This window comes from Amblyomma americanum, chromosome 1, assembly GCF_052857255.1.
Source record: "Amblyomma americanum isolate KBUSLIRL-KWMA chromosome 1, ASM5285725v1, whole genome shotgun sequence".
Classification (NCBI taxonomy): domain Eukaryota; kingdom Metazoa; phylum Arthropoda; class Arachnida; order Ixodida; family Ixodidae; genus Amblyomma; species Amblyomma americanum.
The window spans coordinates 544,369,310-544,390,756 of record NC_135497.1 but is presented as its reverse complement, the minus strand read 5'-3'; the positions used below and the strand labels follow the sequence as shown (position 1 = coordinate 544,390,756).

The following is a 21,447-nucleotide window of genomic DNA, read 5'->3' as shown; positions in this document are numbered from 1 at the left end:
CACATTTTCAAGATGCACAATTTCTCCAGCGAACGCTCTTGCACAGGCCGCTTGGACTAGCCCGGTGCTGCGCCGCAAGGCAACCGCGCCCTGACGCTCCCTTGTCAAGCAAAGATGCTGCGCCGCTAGGCAGCGGCACCTTATGGAGAAGCGTCGGCGAGCAACACTGCTAGACAGCCATGCGCCGGTTCCCCTTTCCCCCTGGGAGTCAACGCGCGCGGCAAACTTGAAGCGGGTGGCCAGCGCGGTCGCTGGTTGGACCTCTCGGACGGTTGTCAAGTGCTGGATTTTGATTGGTCCGTTTGTGTGTCGACCGTTTCTCGGTGCTATATAAGCCCCAACGCTGCCGCCTGGAGAAGACTCCGGACCCCGATCTTCCGAGCTCGTGCTGAGTGCGCCGCTCCCGAGTGGAGTGTGATGTGTGACGCGTGGGAGCCTCGCTGGACGTCGCCGTGCGAGAACAGTCGCGTTTGCTGCTAGTTCTCGGCCCCCGTGCCGATCTCGTCCTGTTTAATGCTCCGTACATAATGTATAAAATCCCTTTCGTTGTTCTCACCGACGCCTGACTCGGAGACTTCGCTACCGACTGAGAGCTGGCGACGCTCTGTCACAAAACGGGTGGCGAGCGTTACGGGACCACCTCAAAGTCACAACATTGGTGGCAGCGGTGGGATCGCCAGTCTCAACTGGGCATAATCCAGTCGGAATGAGACGGGAAGCTCAAAATTATGGTATCTGGTGAAGAACGCTACAGCCATCGCGTCATAAAGCAAGAAACAAACAACTTTATGGATATTACCTGAAAAGCATTTTATGAGGAAATAAAAACAAAAGAGGCTCAGACGATTCCTACGAGGGCAGCGGATGTGGGCGGCGGGTATTGGCAAATGTGCTCATTTATGCACAGTCACTTCACATAAATTACTTTCGCTGCCTCTCTGTGTATACGGATACGCACAACAGTCTCTGTTTATTTATCAGCTTCTTGTAGAAACTGATCTGGCGTTTCAAGCCTTCAATGCGTACCTCAGCTTCTCTGTATATCTGATCGGCCCAGTCGCTCGAAAACATATCGCACTGGACAGCCTTGTCTGCACGACGTATCTGCGAACGGGCATCTTCACCGGCCTCTGGTCTGCCAGTCTCGGTATCGTGGTGATGTCCATCATAGAGGGATAGCAGAGTCGAGCAAGGAGAGCATTTGCAGTCGTCCTCCACAGCATTGGATCTGCCACTCTCCGGCGTGGGCCCCGTATAGCTGTTGGCGCTGCCACCAGTGTCCCTGTGACGGCCACCATGCGAGTGCTGCCCGCAGTTCACACCAGCCGACGCCTGCCAGACGTCGCCTTCACTAACAGCGCACAGCCCCGTGGCGCTCTCGATCACGACTCCGACCTCCGCGTCTCCAATGTGGAGCTCCGGTTCCACCTGAACGGGCTCCGGGTCTTCCGCGGTGCCCGCACATTTCTTCTTGTGAGCGGCAGCCATCGGCGACAAACCGGCGTGACGTTACCCTACACTGAAAAAAACCGAACGTGGCAAGCTGAGTCGGCGCAGCGATAGGCCTCGCTACAAAATCGCTTCTTCTACGTTACCATTAAAACGTGCAATTAAATTTTGAGCTTTGGAATCTGTGCATGTATGAGCAGGACCCTATGAGAAAGCAATTCAAACACATCATACACACGACTCGCGCTATATCTGCTTAAAAAAGCCAGAAGTATGCCACTCTTCCTCGAACTTCATTCTTTCGCGGAGAAATACAGCTCGCAGCTGCGCTACGGCGCACTCCCGCTCACGAGGAGTGAGCGACGCATGCGCAGCAGCGTCGTTTTCGGCGGTCGTGGCAGCGGGAAGCGCCTGGTGCGTGTCAGTGCTGTTCCAAAGACGTTTGACGTGGGCCATGCCGTGCTGGATGCACACCTTTGGGCTGCAAATATCCTCCTGTCTTTCCAGGCACGTATACATTATGAATACCATTATTAGAGACCGCCTTACTTCAATGCTCTCGTGTGTAACGCTAGGCCTTCGCGCCCACGGAAGAAGTGCGCAGCTTTTGCTAATGACAAAGCGAAAGTTTGTTCTTCTAAATTGTGCTCGTGTTATAGAAGCGCCTCGCTTCCAACGCCGGCGCACCTTGTAAGCACTGCACGAACGAATTCAGATCTCCGCTGCTGCAGGTCGCGTGTCTCGCCTGCCCAGGTGAAAATATTCAACTGGAAATTCAAATGGGAGTAACTGGTTTAAACTGGGAGCAACTGGACCCAGTTGGAAACCAACTGGTACCAGTTGGACACCAACTGGTCCCAGTTGGACGCCAACTGGTCCCAGTTGGAAGCCAACTGGTTCCACTTTGAATCCCAGTTGGAAGCCAACTGGTCCCAGTTGGAGACCAAGTGGGAAGCAAATGGTGCAATTCCCACCAACTGGTTCCAAATTGAATCCCAGTTGGAGCCGAACTGGTCCCAATTGGGGACTAAGTGGAAGGCAAATGGTCAAGTTCCCACCAAATGGGAAACATCAATTCCCACCTGAGAGCCAGATGGATGAAACTGGCGGCCAATTAAGTGGGAAGTGGTTCCATTTGTGGGTCAAGTGGAAAGGAAAAATTTCCAATTGAGGGCCATCTGGGCAGAACTTTTCGTGGGTAAAAACCAAACGGCCAGTTTCGTTTACTGGTTCGAGGGACGTCATGGAGGAAATATGCTGCTGTGGCTCAGCATATTGTACATTAGTGTGGGCAGAGAAAAAGAAAAATAATGTTGCCCAGCCCGCACCGCAAATGGCACAACGGGCTAGCACATTGTAGTCATAGGCGAAGTGAACTTAGTGTTAAATTAGATGGAAGTTGGCTTATCGGTGAACATCAATCCAATTGCATGCACTGTGTGCACTGCGAAAATGCCCATAGGCACTCCTCGGACGAATAACATCACTTCCCTCAAAACTCTGCACTACGTATTTAGCATGGGTTGACACGCTGCAGCAAGTATCATGTACCTGCATTATTAGCATTACAGCAAATTTTTTTCTTATTAAGCTTGGTCCAATATTCCTCTCTCCTGTTCGTTATGACATTGGCACTTGGGCAGGGTGACATTATATTTATTGCTCGCCCGACCACCGGTCTACAGATTATCCCAATAACTGGAAACATTTAGGCACAAAGGACACCTATCAAAATTCTGATTAAAAACGAGACGGATGTGGCATTAAGAACAGAGGCACAAGAAAACAGCTCGAATGCAGAGTTTCTTGTCGAAGTTGAAATAGTAATTAGGGCTATCATAGCAGAACATTACTTATTATATCGTGCATAAGTTGTTCATCTTATAAATACATGGGCAGTCAGAGTATGTGAGCTAAGGGAATGCTATGCAGTGCATCAGGTGTTTGAACTAGTGCACCCTGAAAAAAGGTTATCATTCGCACCTTTATCAATCTAAAGTGCTACATGCTACAAACTCCGAATACTGCATAGTGTTCAAGTTGATCAAGAATTCTCGATTTGTACACCCTCTACTTTCCGCACTGCCGAGCAAACAGGAGCAAGAACCTCGTCAAGCTGCTCATAGCAGCTTTTTTGTTCTTGTAGCTAGCATTTGTCATGAGCGGAAGAATGCTGAATAAAGATTAATTGATTGATTGGGAAGCCATATTCAAATCTGATGGCAAGGATTACACTATGCTTTGTATTTATGTCTCTAGAATAAGGCTTGTAAATGTAATAAGCAGTTGAAAATTTTGTAATTAAGGCAGCACGAATGAAAAACATTCAAGATGCTTTATTTCATTTTTTCAAAACAAATAAATCACTGTACACAAATTCAAGACTGCACTGGTAGGTGGCTCCTTTTACAATATCCGAGCTGCTTGCAGCAATAGATGAGGCTAAACGAAAGACATCGCCCGATCTGGATGCAATTCCGTTTGAGGATCGCGAACAAGGTAGTCACCTACCCCGTGGATCAATTACTATACTTGTTGATGCCAGTATCCAGGGCTGTGAGACGACTGCAGTTTACTGTCCCTGCAAGCCTGCACTTAACAAGACGGCCAGGTTTCGATTCGCAGAACCCCCTTCTTTCTTCTGTGCCGAGCTGGTTGTTATACAAGACGCGCTTCGCACTGTAGTCGCAGTTATCGTCCTCCTTACAGCCACCATTATCATCCGCACAGATGCTCTTCAAGCAACACGTCTACTCCGATGCGTCAGCTGCAGCCCAGAAGTCTGCCAGGATATACATCGCCTGGCGGCTCACATCCCGCAAGCCATTTGGATTGAGTGGGTCCCACGTGACCTGCTGAATTCACAAAGCTCCGAGGATTCTGCAACTCGCTTGGGGGCCCAACCCACATCAATGCCTCAATTCCTCAGCATGGGTGATGCTACCCTCCTTCTCATGAGAAAGAAACACCTCCGGTGCCGCACACGTGCTCTCGTCCCTCCATGTGCGATAGCCCTCTCCCACGGTCTTACCCGTGCAGAGGAGGTTCTGCTCCTAAAGATGTGGGTTGGGGCTGCCCTCACTCCTGTCGTAACTGGGACGTGGTCTTGGCCTCAATTTTGCCACTTATATCCCCACCTAGGGTGTCCAGTCTACAACTCACAAGATACTGAGGCTGACATTCACCACTTGTGGGTTTTCCCGGCGCTGAAGCCAACCAGAATTCGCCGCCTGGCAGCAGCGGGTCTCCAGCCAGACAACCCGTCCTCATATATGGCTTGGACGCAGGGCCCACATCACCGCGCCCTCCTCAGCCCGCCTTTTCTCCTTCATTTAACACCCAGCCACTCTTTTCTTGCTAACTGCGCTTATGCCCAGAGGCAATAAATAATGCTATCAAAAAGCAAATAAAAAATTATTGTTCCGAAGTGAAAACTGGCATACAATGTGCACTCTGTGCAGCACTTGGTAAAATGTGCAGAAAGTGGTGAAGTGGGTCCCGGGTTCAAACTCTATACCAGGATGAACTTTTAACCACAAAGTTTCTGCGAACGATGCACAGCTTTCCTTTGCAGCATGTATGACTGCACTTCAGTGGATGCAAATGAATAATTAGTCCATTAGTCAGGGAAATATTAGGCGTGTAGTAGAAAAGCTACAAGGCAAAATACAGTATGAAGAAACAATTTTGTAAGACAGCAGGAAAATCTGTAGATATTTCAGATCTCCACAAAAATCACTGAAAAGTTCAGTGACTGTAGGAAACCACATCTACAGCAAAACAAAATTACCTGTTAACAGAGTGTCAACAGCTTTCAAACATCAGCCCTGAGGCCTGTACCTCAACACTTCTTACTGCTTGGAAACACTTTCTATAAGTATCTTAAAGCCACCATGGTAGATCAGTGGTTACAGTACAAGGCTGCTGATCTGAAAGATGCAATTTTGATCCCGGCTGTGGTGGTTGCATTTCTAAGAAGGCGAAATGCTAGAGGCCCGTGTGCTGTATCATGTCAGTGCACATTAAAAAACCTCAAATTGTCGAAATTATCCAAAGCCCTGTGCTGCGGTGCCCCTCATAACCCAAGTCGCTTTGGGACATTAAACCCATTAAGCCATCAAAGGTAACTCAAAAACAAAAAAACATTCCCTGATCAAACTTACAAGACAAAACGATTAACAAGGCTGCAGAAATAGGACCTGCCTTCGTATTCAAGCCAAACATATGCTCTAGCATTCACATTAATGTCTTTAACCTTCAGTACAGCCCACCTTTGTACTTTAAAGATGTGGGTAGCACCAAAACAAGGAGAGCCAACATTATCCCTATATACAATAAAAAATCTCTTACTGTCACTGCAGTCAGCCAATACAATGTGTTGTATTTTTGCGCACACGTTGTCAGACATTGCTATGGCTGTACAGTGGCCTCTTGTATTGCTCGCTGTGAAACACATGCCCAGACATACGAACTCTGTCATGTTCCACGACAGCGCCAGTGATCTTCTGAGGAACGTGGCTCTCAATTAAGTTCAGGAGGGCCCCATCTAAAACCTGTGGCTTGCCCAGAAGGGCTACAGGCTCTTTCTTGAACACGACTGTATGGCGGAAAAACTTGAATTTCAGGCCTTGCCGCTAACTTCAACGCATTTACATGTTGAGCCATGACCACACAGTTCATCAACTGGTGAGGCACACCCTTTGCTGATGTTATCAGCTTCTTCAGCCTTCCTATACCTCCCTCAAAGCCAAAGCATGAATGTGCCCATAAAGGCCCTTGCTGCACAACACATTTTGCGAAGTGCTGCATACAGTGTACATTGTACGTCATATACTTCTCGGAGTACAAAAAGTGAACAACAACAAAAAACTCGACAAGGCATTCGGTACTGTCATCAATATCGCTTGAAGACACCTCATTCTGAAACAGGAGATATATTCTTTTTACTTGAAGGCTGAAATTCTTGAAGTACTGAGGTGGCAAGAAGCCATCTAAGGTCACCAAACTAAAGTACAGCAACCACTGTTGCCACTCAGTGGCCTTCCAGATCTTTCGTAGCTGAACTGATCTAGGCAGACGAGTCATGCACTGTGGTGGCTTTAAGCTACACAACCGCTCATCAATATCTTTTAGCCGCTGTGTTGACCCCATATAGTACGCAGCACCAACATCTGACCACCACAGCTCCATAAACTGGCGTGTCACACCAAGCAGGACAGCATGCATGTAGTCCACGCTGAAGCTTCATACAATATCGAATCCAGCCAGGTTGATGAGCGGGGATGGGCCTTTCACAGCACGAACATATTCAGCAGTACGATATGCCTCAGTCATGTCTTTCAGCATGCTCTCCTTTGCTCTGTCATGTGCAGGCACTGCATTCAGAGGATACTTGACTGTTCCTGTCAAGTAAACAAAAAAAGAACACATGTATGAAGACCTTTAAAGTGAAAACCTTTCAGCATGTTCAATGAATAAAGAAATAGAATTACGCATATACGTTCCTCTGCCACCCTCCTCGCCTTCATTAGATCGGCCCACCTTTTCTCCTTCAGTCAACACCCACCCAATCTTTTCTTTCCATTCTCTTTTCTTCCCAACTCCCCTTATGCTCAGAGACAATTAATAACGCTATCAAAAAACTCAGAATGCTAGCTTTGTAGTAAGGCGGCATTAGAATTTCAGACAAGAAAAAGTATAAGCAACCAAAAAAGAACAAGTAACATGACTGAAGAGAAAAATTGCAGTTGTGTTCTGTACAGGCAGCACACCACAATTAACGTGAGGAACATATCTGAAAACGCAATGAGCAACTACAGAGGCTTTAAAACATGGCATATAATTATATTTTCTTAACTCCAACTGACTTGCCAGGGTGCAAGCACCAGCCACATTCGAAGTATCCATTATACTGGACTATATTTTGCATCAGTGTTTTAGCTGGAGCTTCGGCTGCACCATTGAAACAGTAGACCTCCAGCAATGACACAAACCATAAAATCATTCGGTACAAAATTAATGCAGAAAACAAGCTGATGTCATGCAGTACACTAAAGGCTGTACCTGCAAAAGTAGTTTTGTTGCTTCATGGCCTAAAAAAACGGCGATTTTCAGTGCAGTTGTTCACTGCATTTAAATGAGACACAAAATAGAGTGATTACATGCACAACCGATGCATCTGTCCAGCATATGTCAATCTCTAAGTCCATCTCATTTAAACACACTAAAGAAATGTGTTCATTGTACAACCAACTAGCTAGTCTTTCCACATTAGCAAAAATCATTGCATTGCATGCTTGCAGCCCAGAGCGAATGCATAAAGAATGTAAAGTACACTATCAAGAAAATTGGGCGTAACTCAAACAGTGCTGGCCAATATCAGGTAAAAACAAGAGTGCAGGATACCCTGAATAACTTTAACAATTAACCGCATTAGAGACAGCAATGTTTTGTTCAAGTTTTTCTTCTGCCAATTCGCACTGATTTCGAATGTAATTTTCTTTAGTTCTGCTTTAAAATGTGTAAGTAGAGAACTATATAAACCACTTAATGTTTTTTCTACAAATAACTTGTCTTTACCTTTGAATCACAGACCTCTCCATCAACTTCCCAGTTCGCACCAGTCTTGGAAAGAGACGTCATTTGTTTTACAAATGCCTGCAGCAGCAGCGCCATGTCTGGATGGCCTGTACCATACCAGAGCATGGCAACAGTTGAATTTCTGTGGCATTGTGATGGCCAGTACCATACCAGAGCATGGCAACAGTTCAATTTCTGTGTCGTTGGGCAGGAGGCAGCTCGTTAATAGTGAGTTGCACGGGCCAGATAGAAAATTTGAAAGAGTTGAAGACAGGACTACCGTCGGTGTTCACAGTCATAGATAAGTCCATGTCATACAAGTACAGTTCTTTTCGCTGCTCGCCATTAAAATCCCCATCTGTGACGTCACATTTTGAGGTAACGTTCCGGCGCCTGGCTATTTTTTGCAGACAGATCTTCAGCGACTTCGCAACTTCTTCTGCAGAAAGAATTGCATTAAGCTGTTGCTCTATGGGCAGAATTACACAGAATTTTCCCTGCGCTGTCAGGGTGTCTGCTGAGTATGAACATTTGCACAGTACACATGCTAGCTGCAGCTTATTCATAGTCTTCAGGTCCCCTTCACGCTCACCCAAAAGGCGCGTACAGTCCGGGCAAACAAAATGAAAAATATTGGTTCCCTCCGAAATACAAGCAAACTTCTTGAAAAGAAATTTAGTATCCGGAAGGTCCTGCCGTTTTTAAATGAAAGCCATGAGCTTCATCAGGTGTTCCACTTGTGTTCACGTGAGAGCATGCGTGACAGCGAAGTCCATCGCTAATGTTACTATGTCCTGCACCGAAAAATCAGAACAAGGAGGCGACGTGCATCAGCCCTGCTCTTCTTGGTTGTCTTCCTCTATATAGCTGTTTCCGCCTGCCCAACCGCCACACGTGCCAACGTCGTCAACAAGCTCCTCTGACAAGCCGTCAGCAACACGCTCCTCTAGTACATCGTCCGCAACACAGTCCTCTGGCACGTCGTCGGCAACACGCTCCTCTTGCGAGTCGTCGAAATCGCTTTGTGAGTTCTGTTTTGCGTCTTTGTCTGCACAAGACGACCTGTATTCCGTCGTTCTAGGAAGGTCCACACCAGGAAACAAAGGCTCCAAGTACAGCTTACGGCGCTTCGGTAGTTCGGACATTTCGACGATGTAAAATGTGCACAAACTTCACAATCACGGCAACCAAACAACGCCACAACTTTGCTGAGGAAGTCAATAAACTACACGCGCTTCGAGAACCACCGCTCTCGGCAACCGCCTCTAAACAGAAAGAGACGTCTGCGGATTTGGCTTGCTTTGGATTTTTGCTCTAACAAAATTTACATATTGTTACGTGGCGGCCAGCCGAAGAAAGAGACATGATGATCGATGGCAGTGAGATGATTTAATGGCTGCTTGCCTAGCGCGAGCGCTCCTGCCCGCGCCACTGCACAGTTCGTCGTCTTCTTCGCCACACCGCCGTTGTTCCCCCGCCCCGTCCCCCGCCCAGACCACTCAACACGACGAACTGAACGCGACGAAAGGACCTGACCTATCGACCCCATCGACCCGAGACGCCGCTGACATCTGAAGACACCGTTCCCCTGCCCAGGCCGTTCGGAGCGCCCTGGGGCCTCGACCGTCGGCTCTTGGCCACCAGCGACCCGGAAGCTTCAAGACCAGGAATCATTCAGCCATCTCATTCATCGTGGCGGCAAGCACTTCACCACTTTCTCGTTCCTGTCCAACCATCCTCTTAAGCCCGTAACCACATCGTGCGTATCTGTCACCGATCGGGACGATCGCTCGGTGGCCCCGGGTAGTGTGACGCAGAAGACGACGAACTGTGCAGTGGCGCAGGCAGGAGCGCTCGCGCTAGGCAAGCAGCCATTAAATCATCTCACTGCCATCGATCATCATGTCTCTTTCTTCGGCTGGCCGCCACGTAACATTATATTGTTCGAGGAGAACAAAAAGCAGTAACGCAACTTGTTGTTATACATTAAATCATTTTAGAACTGTGGTTGCATTGTCATTTGTGCAAAGCATTAGAGATCGGTGGTGCCAAAAGGGCTAGCGCCACAAACGCGGCCCGAATCTTGGCAATTCGGCTGGCTAAATAGCCGCATCAATCCAAGACAGGCTTCATTCCAAACCTGCGTGCGGCGTGCTCGTGTTCTGTACCGGTAGCGAGCAGTGTTGCCATATTTAACGCGATTTGCTCATATAGACGACGAGATGTTCGCTATGGCATGCTTTTTAGTGGACGGGGACAATCGTCGCCACGTTGTTCGTGTTCATGGCATCGTCGACTTTCACCCCGTCGACAACATGGACTTCGACAAGAAGGCCATTTATACAGTTTATTTAGTCGACGAGGTTGACAATGAAAACACCGGAGATTACGCTGCACAGATTCTCTGACTTGGTGGTAAGCATGCACAAATAATTTTTGCGGAACATTATACGCGACTCGGTGAGCTGATGATATTCTACTGCATTTTTCTTAGGCACTGAACAAGAAGCGCGCGATGCGCCGAGTAGAATTTCGGCGCCCCGAATAAACTTCGAGGAGACATGCGACGTTGACATGGCGCCGAAAAAGAGCTGCGTGGTTTGTGTGGACGAGCTTTTTTTTGCGCAGAAATGCATGAAGTTGCGTGAATTCCACTTAAATGCACCTGTGCCAATATTTTTTTTTCGGCGCGGTGAGCCATATTCAATTCTTACGCGTTAATTATATAACAGCGAAAATTAATGCATGGAAAATTTAATTTTACGTTTTGTATATAAAGGCAGGCAACATTTTTATTTCAGTCACGCTGAATGCCGAAGCGTGCATGCTCAATCCGTATTTTGCCCGCGATAGTACTATATGTGTAATGAATATATATGTAGATCGATAATCTACTAAATTGCTGGGAGCTCAGCCATTGATTGTCAATACATATATTGGGAACTTTTTCAGGCAGCAAAAGTGAAAAAGATATAACCAGGCGTTTGCACGCAAGGACGCCTATGAGGCCATACTTAAAAAACAAGTGGCACAAGCCCATAAGAAGAACAGCGAAGGAAAGGTAAGTAAGCATTTCTCAGTGTAGCGGAAGCCTACTGAACTTTTTATGATGTGTAAAAACCTTCTATGCGGCGGAAAAGATGGACATCAGCCTCAAGCACCAATACTGGTTCGGACGAGTCCTTAGTGGCAAAGAAAGAGGTGCTGGAAGAAAAGAAAAAAGAAAATACTGGAAGGAAAGATGTATGGACCTCCAGGACCACAATTCATTTCTTCAAAAGCAAGTGTGCCAACTACAGTCAATCCTGCAGGCTAAGATTCTAAGGCGTGAGTGCATATCTGTTTTTTAAACCGCATTTTAAGTGTGTGGGCCGAATTGGCGACTGTAAATGCGCACGAAAATTTTTTCTCTACATCAACCTATTCCTTTGTATCTTCACTGTCAGCAGTGCGTAGTAATCATCCCCCCTCAGTAAGGGGGGAAAAATCTATTTTCGGTCGCCTTTGCCAATTTGGTTTTATACTTTGTTGTGACAAGCGCTCAAATTGATCATGTGTATCACTACAGTGGACAAAGAGAAAGCCAGTGAAGCAGTGCCAGAAGGAGGCTGTGGTAATTTAGGTATGAAAATTTGGTTATACTAAGATATGTTGAGTTTTCATTTTCACAGTGCCATTTTGCAATGTGCTTTTTATTGATTCATGATGATGGCCATGATGTTACATGCAGTCTTTGTATGTCTGAGGTGGCTTTGCACCATTAAAGCTGCTGTTGTACGTAGTAATTGGTTTGATCATAGAAGGTACGTAGTAAATTCTAGACACTGCATCAAGTATGGTTAACATGGGAGGTACCGAAGTGATGAAACATTTCCTAAATGAGGCTTAGATCACAAGAAAGATTATAATTATAGTGACCATGCACTTTCTTTGGAATGCTCAGTTTTGTATTTCCTCTTCACAATAGCATCTCAAGCTTCATCCCCAGAGCTGCAAGCAGATCTGCCTACAACAGGTAGGCCATTGCTTTTGTCTATTCACTTTGCACTTAGCGATTTACTGACCAATATTTAAAGCTTCTGCAGAGAATTCAAGTTTAATTTTTTTCCAGCCGAGCCAAGTCAGCTTTGCGAATTGGCGAAATCATCTCCAGCAGGTTCGTAATAAACTTGCCCTGCTGTGTGCATTTTCTTTTATAAAATTCTGGGTAGTAGTACACACTGTGAACAGAGTTTTGCATTTTATGTTTGTATAGCCCAGCCAACTACCCACAGTGAGCCATCTGCACCTCGTAAGTAACAGTTGGATTCACACTGAGTAGGGCTGTGTTGAAGCTATGTCATACTTGCACAGTTTTCAAAAGCAGTAGTGTGCGGCTAAATGGTGGGCTCATGATAACCTTGCCATGCTGTATATGCATTTCGTTTTAGGAAATTCTAGGTTGTATACTCTGTGAACACCATTTTGCATTTTCTGTTTATACAGCCTAGCCAACAACTCAGAGTGAACCATAGGCACCTGGTAAATTACAATTTGATTCACACTATAACCACTACTATTAGCGCTGTTTTGAAGCCAAGTCATACTTTCAAACGTAGTGCGGTGCTAAACAGTGGATAAGGGCATAAGAAAGACATCTGATCTGATCCCATAGTTACGTGTCCAACATTTTCACCACTATTCTATTTTATATATAGACTAAAAACTGGAAGCTATGAATTGTGCTCTGCAAGTTTATGTATAAACTTGCAGAGCACAATTCACAATTCAGTTTTAACTCATTTCAGAACATCAAGGCCTGGTGGACTTCAGTTACTCTTCTGACGGCTCTGTGAGTCCTTGATCTCTAATTTGTATAGAGGCAATAAAAAAGAATTCACTATTGTATGCATGTCATGAACTGCCGTTGCAGATATTTTCTTAATACCTGCAGTAGTGATTTTCAGCAGAGACAAAGATGTGCATCTGCTAATTTTCAGCCCTTCTTAAGCATATCAAGGGGTGAGTGCATGTGCACTCTCTTGTAAAACACTTTTTATGAATTCTCACTTCGTGTTCCTCCCTGCATTTTGTTCACTTGGTTATATTACTCTTAGAAACAACTATTGCCTCCTTTGATTGCCATTCTGTATAATTGTGCTGTTCTTTGTATCTTTTACAGTTCCACCTGCAGAAGGGAATTTTGTTTACTGCAGTACAGGCAAAAAAAATATTGATGCATAAAAAATCAAGCCTTGAGGTAAAAGAGAGTGCACAGGCAGTGTAGACGCAGGCAGGGCTGGCTGCACGGAGCGTAAAGGGTGTAGTTGCACCCCAGAAAAAACATTTGGGTGTCTCCCAAAGCCAGCACTGACCCCCGAAATAGTGGCTGTTCTGGAAAGTAGGACTGGGTTAGTTTATGGGGGTTTATCGTCGCAAAGCGACTCAGGCTTTGAGGGACGCCGTAGTGAAGGGCTCCGGAAATTTCGACCACCTGGTGTTCTTTTACATGCAGTGACATCAAACAGCACACGGGCCTCTAAAAGTTCGGTTCCATCGAAATTCGACCGCCGCGGCTGGGATCGAACCCGCCTCTTTCGGGACGGCAGACGAGTGCCACATCCACTCGGCCACCACAGCGGCTGGAAGGTAGGATGCAGGATTGAATAACAGCAGCATTTAGATGCATGTGACACGCGAGTCTTTGTGCAGTGTGATGTCACTGAATGGGAAAGTGGTCACCAGCGGCTTAACTTAAATTTATCCTGACTGCCGCCCAATTACTACCAATGTATTTTGCCCGCGGGATGTGCTAGCTTATGGTCGCCTGTAAAAAATTAACAATTCTGTTTTGTTTTGCAGCAACCCTGACCTACTGTTCTGAACAGAAAGGAATAGACGCCACTGCAGCGATTGCAAACCTTACAAATATTCCGAGCGAGAAAATTCAAGATTGCATCAAAGCACAACGGCGCAAAGCGGAATAAACATTGTTCATGCTCCCAAGTGTCATCTGCAGTGTTATGGGCTCCTGTGATGTCCATGTACTCGCTTGCTCAAGTGTATTTGAGCTAGCTGGAGTGCTTGGACGCCCCGATGCCCCGATATGAACATCTGCGACAGGGATAGGGCAGATCCCAGTTGCATCTGGGATTGCAACTGGTACCCGTTGCATCTGGGATTTCAACTGGTCCCAGTTGCATCTGGGATTTCAAACTGGGACCAGTTACAATCCCAGATGCAACTGGAAATGTGTTCCTTAAACCAGATGGATTGGGACCAGTTAGAAACCAGTTGGAAACCAGATAGAAAATTTTCACCTGGGACATATCTGCGCAGCGCTGCATGCTAGCGGGGACACGAAGGCGTCAAAATGCGCCGCCATCATCGGGTACCTGATCCGGTCGGTCTCAAAAGGAAGGGCGCAGCGAGGATGCGCCATGCGGGAAATCGGAGACAGTAAAGAGGGTCATTATTTGGTATCCATAGCACTTGGTGTATCGTGCTTGGTTTGTGCTAGTCTCACCCAGCGCGTCTACCTACCAAGCTACAGAGCGAATGGCGGTCGTCTTTGCCGCGCCGCGTCAACGCGTCGCTTTTTCTTTTTCACGCCTATGGAGCCTTCTCTTTATTCGGCAGGTAGCCTAGCTGCAAAGAAATGCTCTTAAACAGCCAGCTGGAGATTCAGTTTTGTGTTTTTTTCGCCGGGTTGACCTTATTGCTTGACCGCGCTGCGATTGTGTCGAGATTTTCTGTAACGGGTTTTGGGTTGAAATTGGAAGCTGGAAGAGTGTGGCATAAAGTGACATTTTTTTTCAACCACGAAATACATGGAGTGCTTTGTCCTGTGCACGCGAGCTTTCCGTATCTGGGTATTTCGCGCTTCCAAATAATATAAGTGTTGTTTAGACCTCGAGCACATCTTGCAGATGCATTAGTAAATCAAAGTGCAGTTCATTGTATGATTCTCATTTTTCATTAGGTCTTATACAAATACAAATATGATGCTCTTTTTTTAATAGTGTATCTCCTCCATACACTGTGCATGTTGATCGCGATTCCTTTATTGTTACTATGTTAACAGTTTTGAAGAGCTGTTGACAGTCTCTTGTCTTTGTAGCAGCCGTTAGATTTTAATTGATGCACCACAACGTTTAGGCTGTGACCATTTACTGACTTCAGCTTTAGTTTTCTTTTTTTCCTAACTGCAATTTACTTTTTTGTGTCATGTTTCTCGTCTTGAGTTATTGTGATGAATGGATATGTGCAGGTCGTAGGTGGGCACAAGTGTCAAAGCCGAAGTGTAGCTTGGCTGAAACGAATAATTAATATGATCTCTAAGCAATCGAAAGGATCACTCAAGTGCCCACCTCCCTGCAAGTTTGCTACAAAATGCTGGATCCCATTGCAATGGTGTGTGTTTTGCTGCTTCATGGAGCTAGCGCTGGAAGGAAAGTGCTACCTATAGGCATCGATTCAATCGTTTACTTCCTGCATTCAACGAATGCACTACTCATTCAGGTTTTGCACTGCAAAGTTCGTTGGTGTGCATTGCTTGTGTACGTCATTGTCTCTTTTTCAAAAAATATGAGAAAACCAGTTTCATCGCTGATGCCAGCTTTGTATGCAGATTCCTATGGAGGCAGCACCGCGGATGGGATTAAGCATTGTTACTTGGTGTAGCTGGTTCTCTAGAAGTGATAATGTATCTCCTGAGGTATTTTTGCAACATTGTAGTAGCAGGAGCCTCAATTTATGCTCCCTTGTTGGAGGCACTATTATAGACGGCTTCCATGTGATATCGGTGGCTCCATGCTTGGCTCCCATGAAGCTTTCAGAGTGCAGTTGGGAGCAAACAGATTAGACGAAAGAACAGGCATTTGACACTCTTTTGGCCCACCGTTATGGCAGTCAGTGTGCTGTAGGCACAAGCCATGTACTGTGAAGTAGGATGCCTGCATTTTTGCTGAGGTTACTATATATGTTGAAGAACCCCACGGGATGGAAGATAATGCGGAGCTCTGTACTCCGGCCTGCCTTGTACCAGTGTTGATTTAGTATGAGGATATTAACCATTTTGGCGATAGACCGCACACTGCTTACACAATTGGCACTGTAGGGAGCACAGCGGCACTACAGTGAAGACACTTATCCAGGAGTGGGTTGGGTGGGGAATGCGGTGTAGATGCTTGCAGGACCACTGATAGCCATCGAAATGCCTACCTTGTACTTATTGTGTACTGGATTTTGAACCATGTATGTGGCGTTTTTAATGGCGACTTCTATCATATTTGATACAGAATTCTTAGAGGGGAGAGGCATTTCTGTCTGAAATTACCAGTCATGATATGTGATGTTCTAACTTGAATGGTAATGCCACGAAAACTAAGTAGTTCGAATTATTTTTTGTTTGAGTTTTTCTTAGTGTGTTTGTTTTTTTAGTAGTGCATTGGTTTTTTGGTGAGTTTAAGCATCTGTGTGCATGTCCGTCTACCTGACTGTTTGATTTTCACATTAAGTTTCTGAGGCATATTTCTTTTTATGATTGCTTTTTTGGGGGGTGCCTTACCATTGCTCTGTTGCTCACTGTGGTCAACAAATAAAGATGCATATTGCCGCGAATATTTGCATTGTTTGTTCGTTTTTGAAATCTGCCGCCACACCACCTTATCGCTTTCTTTGCGATGCAAGGCGCGAGTAGATTTATCTCGACTACTCTCAACCAGGCAGAGCTGATTCTACGTTGTTCCGGAATGTTCTAGTAACTTTGCACGCTTAATCGCAAAAGTTCGCTATCAGCTTTAAACTGAGCACGGCCGACAGCGGCGGGCAGTCTGTAGACGACCGCCTAGCACGCTTGTCGCTTCGCCGCCGCTGAGTGATTCAGCCCATTTTGAGTGCAAGTCAGCCCAATAAACAGTTTTCTTTTAGAAGACCCTTTCGTCCGTCTTCATCGCTGCTTCGACTGCCGTCGCCCCTACGTGACATCTGGTGGAGGTGCGGGGTAACCTTCCATGTTCCGGACGCCCACTTCAAGTCGTGAAGCCAGCCCTCAGCGCTTCGCACCCGAGGACGAGCCAGCAGCTCAGCGAGCCAGCCGACATTTCCAGGGAGAGGAGCCTGAGTTCGGGAAACAGCCGGACCGCACCAGACAGCGAAAAGACGCTGCTACGAGCACTGCAACCTCGCCGAAGATGTCGAAACCGATCATACTACAGCAGCCGCTGGTGCCGCCAACTTTCAATGGATCCCTAGGCGAAGACCCTGAAGAATAGTTGGATCAATTTGAGCGCGTTTCGTCATTCAACAAGTGGGATGATGCGGAAAAATTGGATGCGTGTTCTTCTCATTGGATGGCTCCCAATGCACGTGGTACGAAAACTACGAGTCGTCCCTTACGACATGGGAGCTATTCAAGAGAGAACTATTGAAGGTATTCACCAGTGTCGTGAGGAAAGAAAGTGCCGAACGACTCCTCGAGTCCAGGATCCAGCTTCCGAATGAGCCAGTCCGCGGTTACGTCGAGGAGATGAAGCGCCAGTTTTGCCGTGCCGACCCAGGTATGAACGAGGAAAAGGAAGTTCAGTTTTTAATGCGCGGCGTAAAAGAACAACACTTTGCCAGCCTCATCCGCCAGCCGCCAAAAACAGTCGAGGAATTCATGCAAGAAGCCTGCACGATTGAGAAGACCCTCGACGTCCGAGCTCGGCAGCACAATCGCCCTTCCTCTGCATGTGCAATCCGTTCGGACACGCCGGCCACCACCAGCGACAGCTTGCGGGAAGTTATCCTCGAAATCGTCCGAGAGGAGCTACGCCGATTACTGCTATCCTCACTACAGCCACAAGCAGCGACTCTGATGGACGTGGTACGGGAAGAAGTGCAACAGGCACTTGGCACCTCGACGCCCACAGAACCCCAGGCCATTACCTACGCCGCTGCAGTAAGGACTGCTCAGCCCCAACGACAACCCCTGCATCCTGTCCGACATGAACACCTTGTTCCCGAACGCCACCTCCCTGCCCCCGCCCGCCCAGCCTATGACCGACCCTCAAGCCTCAGGAAATGCGACGCCTGGAGGACTTCCGACAACCGGTCGTTGTGCTTCCATTGCGGTGAGGCCGGTCATGTTCTTCGTCACTGCCCGTACCGACGTATCGGCTTTCGAGGAATTGCCGTTAACGCCCCACGACCACGCTACGGACAACGTCCGCAGGAAATCGACGAGTACCTGCGTCGAGAAGAGTACACGCCGAGCCGCTTTTCGCGCTCACCATCACCGTCAACCTCGCACTTTGCGTCGCCACGCCACAGCTACGCAGCCGCGGTACGAGGAAGGTCTCCCAGCCCCCGTAGGGGAAACTGAAGGCAGCAACCTCTGGAGTTGAGGTTGCTCAAGAGCGAAACGCCGAAGATCCTCCACCTACCACGCCCCATCAGGACGCTGAACCGGCGACTCCGCATGAAGAACCGGCACTCGTTGCACCGAGGCCGCACACAATGAGAACCCCGACCACGACGCAGGCTGCCTTCAAAACGACGCCGCCACCCAGAAGAGCTTCGACCACATGCCCCACCCGCGACTCGCATACGCGACGAAGCCGTGACCCGACGCCGAGAGCGACATGCAATGCAAGAGAAAGGACTTCCGACTTAGAAGTGACTATCAACGGGCGGATAGTTACCGCTTTAGTCGACACAGGAGCCGATTACTCGGTGATGAATGGAACATTCGCTACGCAGCTGAGAAATGTCAATGGCTTGGGACGGCCCAAAAATTCGCACCGCAGGGGGCCACCTCATTACACCATCAGGACGATGCACAGCGCGAGTGACTGTCAAAGGACATACCTATCCTGCGACCTTTGTTGTGCTACCGCAATGCTCCCGCGAAGTAATCTTGTGTATGGATTTCCTTAATGAGGATCAGGCGATCATCGACCTCCTATCCAAGCAGATCACGCTTTCGACGGACAAAGCCATCGCTGCGATGAAAACGGGAAAATCACGTTGCCCTGAGTGTCCTGAGGAAGAAGTGAGCGTCCCACCCAATCAAGCGTTATCCTGACTGTAGGCGCCACGAAAGCCATTAACGCTGAAGCCATCATCGAGGGGAACATGCAGTTGCTTCTAGACCGAGGAATCAGCATCGCAAGAGGCATCGCACATTTCCGCAATGGCCAGGCCGAAGTACTGCGGACTACCTTCAGCGAAGAATACCGGCACATTAACAGAGGAACGACGATTGCTTTTTTCGACGAAATATCTGACGTACGAGACTCCTTCGCCCTCTCCGACCACTCCGCAGAAGATTCGCCTGACCAAGAGAACTCGCTCACTTCGACATCAACCCAGCCCTGCACCGGAAAAGACAAGACCAGATCCGCAATCTGCTTCAAAGCTACAGTGAGTGTTTTTCGACATCGCCGAAGGTGCGACAGACGCAAATTGCCAAGCATCGCATTGTAACGGATCAACACGTCCGACCTCTCCGTCAAAGCCCCTACCGTGTGTCACCGCGTGAACGACAAGCCATCTGGGACCAAGTCGAAGAAATGCTTCGCGACAACGTCATCCAACCTTAAAACAGCGCATGGGCGGCACCGGTTCTCCTAGTGAGAAAGAAAGACGGCGCACTTCGATTCTGCGTGGATTACCGCCGCTTGAACAACATAACAAAGAAGGATGTCTACCCCCTCCCCCGCATCGACGACACACTGGACCGCCTCTGCAACGCCAAATATTTCTCATTGATGGACCTCAAGAGCGCCTACTGGCAAATTGAGGTCGACGAAAGAGATCGCGAGAAGACAGCATTCATCACTCCGGATGGGCTGCTTGAGTTCAAGGTGATGCCATTTTGTCTCTGTTCCGCACCAGCGACGTTTCAGCGAGTAATGGATACAGTGCTGGCAGGCCTGAAGTGGCAAATTTGTTTGGGATATTTAGATGACGTCGTTGTCTTCGCCTCGAACTTTGAAGAGCACCTCAAAAGACTTCAAACACTATTAGATGCAATCAAGTCGTCTGGCCTAACCTTGAAAGCAGAGAAATGCCACTTTGCGTACGACGAGCAGCTGTTTCTAGGCTACATCGTTAGCAAGGAAGGAGTACGCCCAGACCCGCAGAAAACATCTGCTATTGAACAGTATCCACCGCCGGCCGATAAAAAAACAGTGCGCAGATTTCTCGCACTGGGCGCATATTACCGATGATTTGTGAAAACATTTTCGTGCAACGCCGAGCCCCTGACCCAACTGACGAAGGCAGACGTGCCGTTTAAATGGGAAGCGCCGAAAGCAGAAGCCTTCAAGGAACTTCAGCGTCGTTTACAGTCCCCACCGATCCTCGCGCATTTTGATGGAAACGCCGATACTGAAGTTCATACCGACGCAAGCAGCGTGGGACTATGCGCCGTCCTCGTTCAAAAAAGTGACAGGCTGGAGAAAGGCATCGCATACGCTAGCCATTCCCTTTCCAAGGCCGAGGCTAAGTATTCGACAACTAAGAAGGAGTGAATTGCCATCATCTGGGCTACGTCGAAATTCCGCCCCTACCTCTACGGACGACCGTTCAAGGTAATCAGCGATCACCACGCGCTCTGCTGGCTTGCCAAGTTGAAGGACCCCTCTGGCCGACTCGCTCGATGGAGTCTGTGTCTCCAGGAGTTTCACGTCACCGTCGTTTACACGTCCGGACGCAAGCACTCTGACGCCGATTGCCTCTCACGAGCCCCTGTAGATACACCACCGCCGGACGACGATGAGGACACATTCCTGGGACCCATCAGCCCCAGCTCTTTTGCTCAGCAGCAACGCTCGGACACCGACTTAAAGGCCTCATCGAGTACCTGGAAGGCAAAGTTTCTTCACCCCCCGCTTCATTCAAGCGAGGACTGTGCTCCTTCTGTGTGCAGAATGAGGTCCTTGCGAAGAACTTTACAGTGAGCAAAACAGCCTACCTTCTTGTCGTACCTACTTGTCTCCGCGAACAAGTTCTACAGGCTTCACACGACGAGCCGACAGCTGGACATCTCGGGTTTACTCGCACCCTCCGCCGCATTCAAGACAAGTATTACTGGCCCCCAATGTCTTCGGATGTCGCACACTATGTGAAAGCCTGCCGAGATTGTCAGCGACGAAAGACTCCTCCCACATCACCAGCAGGATTTCTGAACCCCATTGAACCCCCCTCAGTGCCCTTTCATCAGATCGGCATGGACTTGTTTGGCCCTTTTCCAACGTCAACATCTGGAAATAAGTGGATCATCATAGCGACCGACCACCTGACCCGCTACGCCGAGGCGAAAGCCCTACCGAACAGAACAGCAGCAGAAGTCGCCAAATTTTTCGTGGAGTGCATTCTTCTTCGACACGGCGCCCCCGATGTGCTCATCACGGACAGAGGAACAGCATTGACGGCGGAACTAACGCAAGCCAT

The 21,447-nt window shown here is 47.9% G+C and overlaps 2 pseudogenes; one reads left to right on the top strand and one right to left on the bottom strand.

Annotated features, from left to right (window-relative positions):
- Positions 1-4,971: 4,971 nt before the first annotated feature.
- LOC144107982 (uncharacterized) lies at positions 4,972-6,879 on the bottom strand (annotated as a pseudogene).
- Positions 6,880-11,154: 4,275 nt separating this feature from the next.
- LOC144129409 (uncharacterized) lies at positions 11,155-13,994 on the top strand (annotated as a pseudogene).
- The last annotated feature ends 7,453 nt before the right edge of the window (positions 13,995-21,447 follow it).